General features: G+C 37.8%; 1 protein-coding gene across 2 annotated transcripts in view; it reads left to right on the top strand.

Annotated features, from left to right (window-relative positions):
• The first annotated feature begins 2,221 nt into the window (after positions 1–2,221).
• The window catches only part of tnr (tenascin R (restrictin, janusin)), a 145,423-nt gene continuing 136,191 nt past the window's right edge, over positions 2,222–11,453 (top strand). For both annotated transcript variants that reach the window (XM_084410400.1, XM_084410399.1), the window contains exon 1: positions 2,222–2,469. The gene's annotated coding sequence lies outside the window, so the exon portion shown is untranslated. The remainder of the gene's footprint in view (positions 2,470–11,453) is intronic.

Genomic DNA, 11,453 nt, shown 5'->3' with positions numbered 1-11,453 from the left:
CTGAACATGCGCACAACTTTTTTTTTCATAAATCAATCCGCGGATCACGTGTGTGCCGAACCGAAAATATTGATCCGAACGGATCACGGATCAATGATGATCCGTTGCACCACTACAGCTGTTTGCAATGAAGAAATCAAACAAAAGTCATTTAAATAGCTTAACACAACAAATGTTTCAAGTGGTTTCCCCAAATTCAACTGAAAATGCAACTTTTAATGACTTCTGCAGTTTCAAAATGATTCAACCCCTCCATGGCAAGCATCTTCAGTACTTAGTAGAACACCCTTTTGCTGTTCTGACCTGCTGCAAATGAGATGTAGAACCAGATATCAGCTTCTGGCAGCGTTTCTGAGGAATCTTAGCCCATTCCTCATGAAAAGACTGCTGGCCATTGCTGGCCTCCAGTTCAGTAATATTCTTGGGTTTGCATGCTGCAACCGCTGCCTTCAAATCCCACCAGAGATTTTCTATGGGGTTCTAGTCAGGTGACTGTGATGGCCACTAGAATCTTCCAGGACTACTTCTGCAACCAAGCCTTGTTGTAATTTGAGGTATGCTTGGGATCATTGTCCTGTTGGAAGGTCCAATGATGCCCAAGCTTCAGCTTCCTCTCTGATATTTCAATAAATCCAGTAGGTTTCCAGTGCCAGAGGATGCAAAGCAGCCGCAGAGCATCACTGAATCACCACCATGCTTAACAGTAGACAGAGTGTTCATTTCAGCATATGCTTCATTCTTTCTTCCTCCAGACATACCCCTGATCCATAGGGCCGAAAAGTTCCAGTTTTGTTTCATTGCTCCACAGAAGACTTCTGTGGCTTATTTATTTGATTTTGAGCAAATTAGAGCTGACTTTTCTTGTGCTTTTGGGTCAGAAGTGGTCTACGTCTTTGAGTTCTGGCATGCGTTTAGTACACACCTTACTGTGCAAGCTGAAACCTCTGTGCCTGTTGCCACCAAGTGTTGCTGCAGGTCTTTTGCAGTCACTCGAGGGTTTTTCTGAACCTGCCTTCTAAGAAATCTGGTTGCAGTCGTTGACTTTCATTTAACTTTTTGAACCATTCTTTTGACTTAGCCATATTTCTAACATGCAGTCAAACGTGACACTCAACAAACCTAGCCAGTTCAGATATTTTGTGTGTTTTAGCTCAAGCACACCTTGTGCAACCTCAAGCCCTTGATTAGTTGCATCTGGATGCTTGAGACAACACCTTTTTTGCAGATGTGTGCTATTGTGAGAGATTCTGTTCAGGGGGTTGAATAATTTTGAAACTGCAGAAGTCATTAAAAGTTGCATTTTCAGTTAAATTTGTAAATTACTTTTGTTTGATTTGTTCATTGTACAGTTGAATGTCTGTAAATGTTGCCAGTAAACCTGATTTGCAATATGGGTTGAATTCGAGTGCAACTGTATATTCAGAAGAAATCAAATGACTTTAATGGAATATGGTAGCAGTACATGCATAATCTTCTTAGACAGGCATACTCCACTATATTTAAAAGTACAAATTTGATTTTATTTGTGTAAACAGGCTGGCATATTAACATCCCATAATTTCGATATATATATATATATATATATATATATTTATATATTTATATACTTCTGCAGTTTCAAAATTATATTATATACTATATATATATATATATATATATATATATTTATATTTATATATATATATATATATATATATATATATATATATATATATATATATATATATAGTAATGAACATACAGGCACCAAAATAATGCCTCCTATAATGCCTGAAATGTTGTCACTGTATTTTTACAGTGAACCTGTGCCAACTAAAGCTGCCAGCTTTTACTGTAAATTTTGCTTTTTATATAGTGTGTGAGAGAGAATCCACATCTCATCCTTTTGTCTTTCTCTGTCTCCATTCTCCTCTCTCTACAGCTTTCTCTTTCAGAGCGAAGCCGAACTGAAGCTAGTGGGATTAGTTCTGGACTGGCTACTGTCGGCTATTGGAACACCCTCTAGAGGCTGCAGGAGGAGAACGCCAGCGCTAGCAGATCAATACAATGGGAGAGAGAGAGAACAAGACAGGGGGTAGAGAGGCATAGGGAGGGTAGGAGAAGGAAAGAGAACGAGAGCGGGGGGTGTCGCCGGGTGAGGGAGGGAGACAGAGATAGCGTGCATTTGCGTGTGTGAGAGAGAGAGAGAGAGAGAGGAGGGTGCGAAAGGCGGATAGACAGAGAGAGACGGGAGTTAGTGCGAGAGCAAGGTGTACACGTTGCTCAGCCATCCTCATTGCAGCCGCGACAGGCAGCCAGAGAGGAGCTCCAATCTAACCGGTGGCAACAATAGACTACAGAAAACACAGCTTGACCGATCAATAGACCTTTGCCAGAAACATTGTGAGAGGGAGAAAGCTGCTCACGGACCAGGGTGGAGCAGATAAGGTGAAGATCTGAGGCAATTACAGCACCAGGTTCCAAAACTAGGTAAGTTGAACGGCTTGTGTTTAATAAGTGCTCTCTTCTCATCGTGGCTGTGCTGTACTTGAGGGGACTGATTGGGGTTTGTGTTTTCTGCATCAATCAAAACATTATCAATCTGAGCTTCAGAGCTTCAAAGACTGTGTCTGATGTAACCAAAAGCTGTATTATTCTTCTATTTGAACATGCATTGAGTTGAATTCTTTAAAACAGTAGCCTACTCCAGAAGTATCAGAATGCATTTGTTGTTTTTGAATGACTCATAAGTGCAAGTACAGTGAGTAAAAACATTGCATGGATGGTTTTAAAGAAGTTGGTTTAATATGCCCTTTTGATGCATATTATGATTGGAGAACTTTTTATTTTCAGTAATATCTGTCATTTAGATAATGACAATGAAAATAAGTAATGAATAATGTATTTAAAATTGTTGGAAGAGAATGTTCTATATGATGCATGCAAAACTATATGGAAGTATTGAACAACTGACAAAATTACATACATATGTCACAAATCTGAATATATATATATATATATATATATATATATATATATATATACTGTTTAGAAATACAAATGCAAAACTGTATATTATGTAGAACATGTTTTTTTGGGTCAGCTCAAAGTTTGACACATCCCAGCAATTTCCCTCAAATCTAGATGCAGTTTGTTTCAAGAATTGAACAAGTAGGATCTGATTGCTCTGTGCCTTTTTGCATAGATGTTTTCTGAATGCCAGCCTCACTGTACCCCAGAGTGAGCAATTATTCTGTGCAGTGGGAAAACTTTCCATCCAGATAGTTGGTGATGCTGTTATGGGCAGATAATGATGTCACATCCATTCTGTGGATAAACTGGCTGTTTATTTGTTCCACTACATCCTGTGGCACCTTTTTGGAGAAATATTCTCACTCTTGCTGTTGTTCATCCATTCCTCCTCCCTGCAGAGCTGCACTGTGAGGGATATTGTCATTTTTCTTAAGTGTTTGATTTGTCAAAGTCAGCTGAACATATTGTCCATGGGCAGAGAGTGTGGTATCGGCATTATATTAAAAATCTGGTGTGGGGGATTCTTTCTGCAGATTTATAGTGGAGAATAAATCTTAACACCTCAGCTACGAGACCTTTTCTTCACCGCGCTGCCATGTGAACGAACGATACCGCATGCCTCCCCACACAGAGTAAGATGAGAGCCCAGGGGTACATGGTAATCTCTCCGTAGGTAGATCACACCTCTCCGCTGCTCATTCCTTCCTTCCTCCTGCTCCTCTTTCATTAGTCTTAGGCATGATTTCAAAGCTTTCCCTGAGTCTGAGAATTCAGATAACGCGCTCTGCTCCCACTAGCACACAGGCCAATCTATTAAACATGAAGCCGTCAGAAGGCTCTCTCTCAACCAACACAGTCAAATTTATGGAAATGTAAATCAATAATGTGGACCAGCAAATAGTACATTTTAAAATGTTTGCTTTGGCTGAAATGGCACAATCATTGCTAGGACAAAGGTACTGAGAATGACACTTAAATGGAAAGACGTAATTCTAATAAAAATGTAGGCAAATTCAAATGGTGCTTCCACACAAAAGAAGATATTTAGAAAAAAAAAAAATTCTCCTCCATACAATGAAAGCCAATGTGGTCCAATGTTGTTTTGAACCCCACTGTCTCTCATTATATGGACAAAAGTAGTTAAACATTCTTCAGAATATCTTTTTTTGTGTTCCAGATAAAAAAGTCAGTCAGTTTTGGAACGACATGAGGGTGAGTAAATGATTACAGAAATTTCATTTTTGAGTGAACTATCCCTTTAAGATGATGTAATGTAATGACAAATCATGGCTTTCTTTCTGTGCTCATTATTAGTCTGCAGATCTGTTGTCTATCCATCTTAAAATTAGAAAATGTCACCATGTGTTGAATATTCTGACCAATGAGGGGATAGTTTGCTTAGATGTGACTTTTATTAACAAATTTAGGTTCGTTTTGAAATGTTGCCATGTGAAAGCAAAATAAACCAAGCAGAAAATACAACATTGGTCTCGGTTTCAGAACAAAGCAAATGGATGTTTCAGTATATGGTGAAAACATCCATAAACATGCATAACATTTTACTATAAAATACTATAAAGAAAGGGGGGAAAGATAGCCTATGCCATATAATTAATGGTTTTAATTAATTATAATTAATCAATTCTGTGAGGTTTTTGTAAGAAAAAAATCGGGTCATTTTGACCCGGAGAAAATGAGATTTTCCCCGAAAATACTAGTTAATGTTATCGCATTGGACTGAAACTTAGTGACTTAGTAACTTTTTGCGTACTTTTTTTGTCACCTTGTTACACTTGTGGTGTTCCCGGTCAAAAATGACCGGCCTACAAAAAATAGCTTATAAATCACTCATTATACTATATTATCACCCAATATTGGATTCAATCTTTTTGTCAACTTGTTCTCTTTCAATTAGGACTGGTTTTATATTTCTATTTGCATCTGATTAATCGTAGGCCTCATTTATCTGAGAGTAGGCATCTCATTTTTTGAGTAAAAAAAGCATTATTTATGAATAATTTTCACAATATTAAATAAATAAAAAATATATATATAAAAAAAAAAATGCCACTGTTGATCACACTAGTCTACTTTAATGTTTCACCAGGAAGTTTGTTTTGAAAATCTTTTATTTTGTACAAAATGGCACAAAGTTATACTTGTGGTGTTCCTGGTCAAAAATGGATGGCCAATGAAAGTGAATGGAAGCCTGAAAATAAGAGAAAATTTTTGTTTTCAGGAGCATGTTCATTATGTTCATGTACACATATGTGCATGTGTGCTTGCAAACACACACACACACACACGTACGTTAAAACACACAAACTATTTTGAGTATTACATTCTTTTTCACAGAGAGGAATTTGATCCTACCCTGAACTGCATCTAATATCCATTCATCCATCTGACATTACCACATACACACACATACACACACACACACACACACACACACACACACGCGCGCGCATACTGGTTTTAGTCCACAGTGACCCTGTTTCAAAAGAATCTTTCTTTTATGTTCTTGGTTTCATCACAGTTTTCAGACAAAATTTTATGACATTGTGTGTTGGGACTTTGAAATTCTCACACAGAAAAAGATGACAATTTACAAATAAAGATGTTATAGCACAGACACACATAATGGCTTCACAGTGTCTTGCTTGACATTTATTTTGTAGAAGCACAATGGCGAATTCCTAGCCTGGGTGCCAGCCCGAACCCCGCCCACAACATTTTTTGGTCGGGAAGTTCGGTCTGGACTCGCTCCGTTGAGGAGCTATTATGCCCGAACAAAAATTGTTCGGACCAATCAAATTGTCAGGGCGGGCTTTATACGATGATGGACAGATGAGCAACGGTAACGTAATCATCCACGTCACCAAAGAGCGCTTGATTTGAATTAGTTTACAACAAAGACGACTGCTGCTGGAGAATTGAGATTTCACGAGCTCACATTTACAAATAAGTCAGATAGAATAAATGCGTATATAGAGTTCACACAAATAAGTCGATAGAATAAATGCGTATATGACGTGCTGTCCGAGGAGAGGGCTGTGGGCTCGGTAGCCATACTCCCCCCGTATTCCTGGTTGTGAGAGAACAAGACAAGAGTGAGGATTCGGGGTGGTGGAGGGATGCTGAAAAACTGTCAAGGAGTGTTAGGTAAGTTGACAGAGTGAATATGCTTCCTCATGCTGATATAGGGTAACGTTAGACATGGTATTGTTTGATGACAAGTTGATATTGGATTGATTATTTATTTGTACGTGCTCCTCCCGAACTTTGTTTATGAAACATCGTGTAGATTCCGCCATCGCGTCTGTTATAGAAGATATCGGCAGCGCATTCATTTTAAAAGAGGAACAGAGAGCCGCGACATTTTTATTTTTTATTTTTATTTTTTTTATTAAATGCTTGTAGAAGCCGCGACATTTTGTTGGTTGAAAATATGAATGAAGAACATGCGTCATTTACTCCGTTGCTCTGATTGGTTGTAGGTCTATCCAATTGAGTGCAGAGGTTTTTTTTTTCCTGGTTCGGTTGAGACACACCCCATAATCAAATCTCTATGGAGCAGTATCAGACTCACATTCTGACTAGAATCTGAGTATGACGACGTCAGGCTAGCGAATTCCATCTTTCGACCAGAATGTAACCGTAGCATCAGCTGGGCTCTCGTCATCAGAAGACTGCTGCTCATCAGTTGTTTCAAGGACTGTAGCATCTGGTGCCTTCTTCTTCTGATACATCTTCTAATGCTCCTTCACTGCAAGATTCATCCTGCATCGCCTTCTCCTCACTAGTGTGTTGATCAATGATCTGATGAAGAACATCATGCACAGAGAGCTTCTTTGCCATTGTGCTGCTACAAAATGAATGCCAAGCAAGGCACTGTGAGGCATTTATATGTGTCTGTGCTATAACATCTATATTTGTACATTTTAGTCCCAAAACAATGTAATAATATTTTGTCTGAAAACTGTGATGAAACAAAGAACACGAAAGAAATATTCTTTTGAAACATGATCACTGCAGAGTATATACAGTTTGGCATTTGTGTGTGTGTGTGTGTGTGTGTGTGGTAATGTCAGATGGATGAATGGATATTAGATGCAGTTCAGGGTAGGATCAAATTTCTCTCTGTGAAAAAGAATGTGTGTAATACTCAAAATAGTGTGTGTGTGTGTTTGTGTTTGGGTAGCGTGTTTATGCATGTATCCACACATGCACAGATCCAAGGGCTTGATGTTTGCAAGCACACATGCACATAATGTGTACATGAACATAATGAACATGCTCCTGAAAACTAAATTCCTAAAATCCTACATTTTTCTCTTATTTTCGGTCTTCCATTCACTTTCATTGGCCATCCATTTTTGACCGGGAACACCACAAGTATAACTTTGTGCCATTTTGTACAAAATAAAAGTTTTTCAAAACAAACTTCCTGGTGAAACATTAAAGTAGACTAGTGTGATCAATTGTGCCATTTTTTTTTTTTTTTTTTATATTTCATTTAATATTGTGAAAACTATTCATAAATAATGCTTTTTTTTTACTCAAAAAATGAGATGCCTACTCTCTTAGATGCAATTAATACTACTCGATTAATAAGATGCAAATAGAAATACAAAACTAGTTGAAAGAAAACAAGTTGACAAAAAGATTGAATCCAATACTGGGTGATAATGTAGCATAACAAGTGCTAAGAATATTTTTTTTATAGGCCGGTCATTTTTGACCGGGAACACCACAAGTGTTATAGGCTTTTGAACACAACCTTGAGGGTTAATTTAATATAAACGCATCTGTGCAGCTGTATCTTGTGTTAATCATGATTGCATAATAACATTTTCTGATACTTTTCCCTCTCAGTGAGATTAATTAACATGTAGCGGCATGCTTGTGGGTAACCAAATAGCACAACTGTGTTAGTCTATGAGGAAATTAATAATTTACATAATATTTCAGTCCAGGGGCTTTGCCTCTGCACAATGCCCAGCAGTGACTGTTGCAGAAGTTTCCTCTACTCTTGCTATTAGACTGCTAAATGGTAATTAAGCCAGGGCCCCATTTGCATGCACTCTGCGGAGGAATGCGAACGTTAAAAAAATCGGACTGCATATATTGGACCACCCGAGGATCATTGTCCAAAATGAAAGCAGGTTGAGGCGGCTGCTCTCTATGCACTCCCTGTTCAACTGCCATTAAATGGCTTTCAAGTGACTACTCTTACTTTTTTTTTTTTTTTCTTTTTTTTTTCATTGACTTAAATACAGCTTAGCTGATGGATCACTTTATTATAACGCTATGTTATTGCAGTTTGTATGCAGTTTTAATGCGCTCCTGCTGTTGAAATGACCCTTTTGAGCACAATTGTTCTCAATTTAATTACCAACCCTCAATGTTCAGCATAAGCCAAGGACACGCTAGGCGACGCCAACTGTTTTTGCTGAAAAAAATGATACCATATAAAGGAAGCATTTCACATTTACCCCATCAAACATGAAGCTGTGGTCTGTTCTGTCATGGGTTCAATCTGTTTGATAAATGCTTCGCCGGCTCTGTGCTGTTTTGGTGTTCACCTTCTGATAGCCACACTAGCTTTAAATAATACCTAGGTACAAAGAGAGTTGGGGAAAGAAAATTACTTGAACACTTGCCCACTGCTTGTGCACCTGATTTTTTTTTTCTGCCACCTTAACAGTCTTGAAGATGATCCCCAAACTCCAGTTCAGTCAATAGGGGGAGCCGGTGAGCTCTTGCTTTGGTTTGAAAATGTGCTTGTGGCTTGATGATCATTTCAGAACATCAGACAATGACTGAGCTGCAGCGTGATGCTCTAAATTAATGGGATTAATGTTTATTTGGCTAATCTGATTAACGAGTTAATCGGATTGAATTGTTCCAGAGTGTGCAAGAAATCCTGTTAGTAAAAAAACATATTCATCAACATTATTTAAAGGTGCAGTGTAGCGACACCAAACAGCATTATGAATATATTCAAATTAGTTTTAAACACTTACTCCGTCTGCCATTGTTCAGCAAACATAGTCCCATCCCAAATGTATGCCTGTGATTAAGAAAATAGCATGTCCATCTCAGTCGGGTTGCCCAAACAAACATAATGCAATTCTTTTAGTACTGCTAGTAGTGCAGAAATTACACATTCCATTTTAAATGTGCTGTAAGAGAATATGCTTAGTTCTGCCAGACTTAGCTAATGAATTAGACTGCGTGCATACTCATAAAAACCCCACCAACTACAGACATGTCAGCAAGCTCGAAAGCGCAAATTATTTACTTGCAGAGAGCATTTCTGATTGGCTAAAACACTGTGAGCTGTGCATTTTACTGAGCCTGTCACAGAAACCGGTGTGATTTCTCAGTACACCTATTCCAGTGACGTCTGTCATAGTTGGAACATTTTATGCTTGGTATTCAAAAAAAAAAGAAGAAATAAATCAATTAATAGTGAAAATGCACCAAGTCAGCACTTTAGGTTTCCATGTGTTTTTATTGGAATTATATCAGGTATACCTGACAGGTAGCCTGACAATATTAGATACATTTCCAACTGCTGGCATATTGAAAAGCTTTGCTGAGCCAAAGAAAATCAGCAATCAATATAGGGCTAAAAACACTGTTACATAGTGCTCAGTGACAAAGAACATTTAACTTATCAGCTCGCATTCGATCAGGGCCAGCTAACAGGGCGATTGATTGCTCTGTAAAGCTCTGGAGGAAATGGAAGAAATGAATAAATCAGGAGTGATTTACAAACGCACAGATAAGAGCCAGGTATTTCTTAGCTTCTATCAGGAATGGTCAAGTGTGCTGATCTACTGTGTATGTGTTTGTAAAGAAGCAGCTAAAAGAGGACAGAAGTGAGAAGACAGCAGGTAGTCAACAGCCAGTTATGTTCATCTATACTGAGGGACATAGACAAATAGTCAATTGTTTTGTTGATAATGCTGAATTTGAATGCTGAAACTGAATGAGTTATTATGTGAGTAGGCTATACATTAGGTTGATCATTTAAAAAAAAATGCATTATTGAAAATTACTGCAGGCAAAAGTCAGTGTGGATTATCTCTGTTGCACTGGAGGGTCATCGGGTGGAGCAGGAAAACATCTCTTTTGAGTAGTTATCTTGCCAAGATTAGCTAGCCAATTAAAGAACTCAACCATAATTTCTAAATAAAACACGATTAGTAGACCAATGAAATTCAAATTAATGTCAAAAATAGTGCAAAACAAATGAAAACATAATTAAAAAAGAAAAAAAGATTAATGCTCAAATAAATATGAATTTGCCTCCTCATTTTGATTTGCGCCCTTATTCAATGCATTCAATGAACCTTTTTCTCCCCTTTGTGATATACTGTATTTGCGATTAATTAATTTGAATACAATGCAATTCATTTGATTAAAATATATGATTTCTTAGGGTACATTTACTCGACAATGGTATGCTTAAAACTGATTTGCGTACAGACAACACCATTGTCAAAATGTTTCCCATTCACACGGATCCACGAAAACGACAAAAAATGCTGTGTTCTGCTGCCAGGCCATTAGATGGCGATTAAACACTATAGACTGAACATGTAATACGCATGTGCATGACATCATCGTTTTCAGAGATTCACGTTTTTGTTGTTTACACAGAGACCGGTTTCAAAAACGTGCACTTTGAAACCCGCTTTCAAAAGTTTGCATTTTCAGGCACCCAGAACGCTGTTGTCCTGTAAATGAACGGCCGGAATGCATAAAAAGTATTACTTTTTTTAGTTGAAAATGGTGTCGTGTTAACAGCCCCTTTTGATGGCCAAATTGGTTAATAGATGGTATTTTTCAAATGTTTGTCTGTACAGACCCTCATGCTATTGCTCTTAAACAGTTCAAACTTGCTTGTTTAAAGACTAGTCCATGCAGTTGCTGCACTGAAACTGTGATTAAAAGTTCACACTTTGATTTGATCTGTGGTATACATACTGTATAAGTTCAAGAAAATAATGTTTTCTCATTTTTAAATTGCCTGTTTGTTTATCTCGTCCTAAAGAAACTGGTAAACAGAGTGCTATCATGACTTGTAGGGACTGTCATCTGCCAAAGCTGGCAAAATAGATAAACTGTAATGTGTTATCTCTTTAGTCTAGCACAGTAATTTTACATTTCCAGCGTGGGTGAGGTCACATTTATTTCAGCCAATCAGGTTTGCTGCGGATCTTGCGCCTGTTAATTGACGTGATTAAGGAGTAAAACAATGATTTGCTCCAGTGAAGATTCCATCTGTCTTCAATTAGTTAGAATTGTATCATTAACTTAATATGTTATCTGCTCACAAATTTCCTCTGCTAAATGTTGGGAATGGAAATGTGCCGACTCGTGGTCACATTTTATTTGTAGCTCTGTAAACGCACACCCTCGGAGAT

The sequence above is a fragment of the Rutilus rutilus genome (assembly GCF_951802725.1).
Source record: "Rutilus rutilus genome assembly, chromosome: 6".
NCBI classification, from domain to species: domain Eukaryota; kingdom Metazoa; phylum Chordata; class Actinopteri; order Cypriniformes; family Leuciscidae; genus Rutilus; species Rutilus rutilus.
The sequence above is the reverse complement of the archived record's forward strand: the minus strand, read 5'-3'. Positions and strand labels throughout refer to the sequence as shown.